The sequence below is a fragment of the Sorex araneus genome, chromosome X (assembly GCF_027595985.1).
Source record: "Sorex araneus isolate mSorAra2 chromosome X, mSorAra2.pri, whole genome shotgun sequence".
NCBI lineage: Eukaryota > Metazoa > Chordata > Mammalia > Eulipotyphla > Soricidae > Sorex > Sorex araneus.
This window is the reverse complement of record NC_073313.1, coordinates 23,586,553-23,589,165: the sequence shown is the minus strand read 5'-3', so window position 1 is coordinate 23,589,165 and position 2,613 is coordinate 23,586,553. Positions and strand designations below refer to the sequence as shown.

The 2,613-nt window shown below is 43.7% G+C and overlaps 1 pseudogene; it reads right to left on the bottom strand.

The window, feature by feature from the left end:
- Window positions 1–1,548: 1,548 nt before the first annotated feature.
- Window positions 1,549–1,960, bottom strand: LOC101546218 (40S ribosomal protein S19-like; annotated as a pseudogene).
- Between the last annotated feature and the right edge of the window lie 653 nt (window positions 1,961–2,613).

Below are 2,613 nucleotides of genomic sequence, written 5' to 3'. Positions count from 1 at the left end.
GTGGCTTCTAGAGTCTCATTTGATAGATCTGCTATAGATCTTGTGGGATTTTCTTTGTATTTAAGTTCCTTTTTTGCTCTTGCTGCATTCAATATTCTGTCACTAAATTTGGATTTTGTCATTTGGAGTATAATGTGTCTTAGAGCTTTCTTAACTGGGTCTGTTTTCACTGGGACCCCCTTTTTTGCTTTTTGGGTCATACCCGGCAATGCACAGGGGTTACTCCTGGCTCTGAACTCAGGAAACACTCCTGGCGGTGCTCAGGGGACCATGTGGGATGCTGGGAATAGAACCCTGTGCTATTGCTCCAGGCCCCCACTGGGACCCCTTGCATCTCTTGGATATCGGTGCCTGTAATCCTCAGCTATGGGAAGTTCTTGATGATTTCTTTAACTATTGTTTCTTTACCACATTTGCCTTCCTGTTTTTCAGGGACTCTGATGATTCTTACATTGTTCCTTTTGAACTCATCTCATTGTTCCTTGGTATGCTGTTCATTTCTTTTCAGACTGTTTTCCACCTTCTGTTGTTTCCTAGTAGTTTCCTGTTCATTTTAGAGCTCCTCGATCTTTTGTTCAGCTTCTGTTACTTTGCTCTTCAGAGCTTCTCTTGACTACCATTTTCTTCACCTACCATTTTCTTCTTTTCTGTAATTTTCTGACTGTGGTAGTTTTTTTCATTTTGACTCTCATAGTTTCATGTGCTTTGCTGACTAGCTGGGCTGTTGTTTCTTTGAACTCATTGAACATCCTCATCGTACTGTCACTAAAGACGCAGTGTTGTTTTGTCTTCAGTGATATTGTTTTCACTCATTGAACTTGGTGGGCTTCTATATGTTCTCCCCCACCCCCAGAGATGCTGAGGGATTAAGCTGGAGGTTGCTCGCTGTCTTCTCTGGGATGGTGGAGCTGTGAGCCGAAGGTCAGAAAGGAGCTGTGGTGTGGGCCGTGAGGAGACACAGGTCAGGTGTGGAGGCTGTTGGGACTCGGCTAGCGGGGAGGGCTGTCTGCCATTCTGAACAGGCACAGTGGAGGCAAGCCTCACCTGGGAGATGCGGAGCAGCAATCTGGTCAGTGGCATGTTGCTTATTTGACCCTCATTTTCCTTATTTTCGGTGCATTTGTTGCGGCTTGCAGGAGCATACAGCAAAGGCATGCCAAGAGGGGGAGGATTTCTCATTCAATTCCTTCAGTCCGTTCTGAAATAGAAGGGTTCTAATGCTTCTTTTATTTGTTTATTAATTTATTTTAGTGAATCACTGTGAGGTACAGTTACAGACTAACAAACTTTTGTGCTTATGTTTCAGTCATATAATGATCGAGTACCCATCCTTCCACCAGTGCCCATTCTCCGCCACCAATGTTCCCAGTATCCCTCCCATCACCCCCGCCACCCCTGTCTCTGTGGCAGGCCCATTATGTTTTACTCTCACTCTTCTTTTGGGTCTTGTGGTTTGCAATAGAGGTATTAAGTGGCCATCATTCTTGGTCTATAGTCCACTTTCAGCACACATCTCCCATCCCGTGCAGGCCCTCCTGGGTGTTGGTTCTAATGTTTCTGGTTGGCAGCAGCTACCTTTCCAGTGAGTCTGTCCAGATCTCTTTGTCCCTGTGGTGTCAGCTTGCAGCCCCCATCTTGGTCCAGATCTTCAGCACCGCCCCCCTCAGAACCGGGAAGATGTAGGCGTCCTGGTCTTTGACACGCTGCATGATGCCATAAGTCCCTCAGCCCCTCTGTTGAACTTGGTCATGGAGCCCATGCCTACCCTGCCCCACAGGTTGAGGTGCCATGCTGTGGGAGCAGCCTGCGTTCTATTGTAGGATGCCAGCTCTGTATTCTGGGCCGGCTTGGCCGTGTCCACCCATTCAGGGACCTTCAGCTTCCCGGACTTTTTGAGAAAAGCTGCCAGAGCTCTGATGAACTTGTGCGGGTTCACATCTTTTACGGTAACTCCAGGCATTGTGCGGCCTCCACACTGCCAACCAGGGGAAAAGAGCTGATTCAACTTTTGGGCAATTAATATGTGGGAGTCAAGTGCCAGGTTATGCAGAGGATGGAAAATTCAAAGAGCCCAGTCCTAGACCTATAGGATTGTGAAATGGATTTCAAAATAATAATCCCAGAATATCTTCATAAATTCTTTCTCTTGTTTTAAAACTGGCACACTAACTAAAGGAAACTGTGTTATTATGGTAGCTCTGAGATTCAGAAGTGATGTATTGCTTATGATTCAGTCTTAACAGCATTAGGTGATTTTTGAATTTAAAATATTCATAATATTAGAGTATACCTATAATCAAATACTATTTTATCTAATGCGCTTTTCTGGTTTTAATTCATTATGCTGTAACAGGGGGCAGTCAGAGCATAGATTTGCATTTTGAATTCTGCTTTTAAATCATTACTCTCTTATGGTTGTTTTCATTTTTTGGACAATCTTTATAATGTAAAAAACTTCAGAGTACTATGATGAGTATGACTCTGAATACTATGCAGAGTACTGTGCTGAGCATAATAAATTACAAAGTAGTTTTTATATTGCATTGCATTTATATTGTTTACCAGTTATTATATAGTAATACATACATAAAAATCTGCTGACAGCCCTTTTTG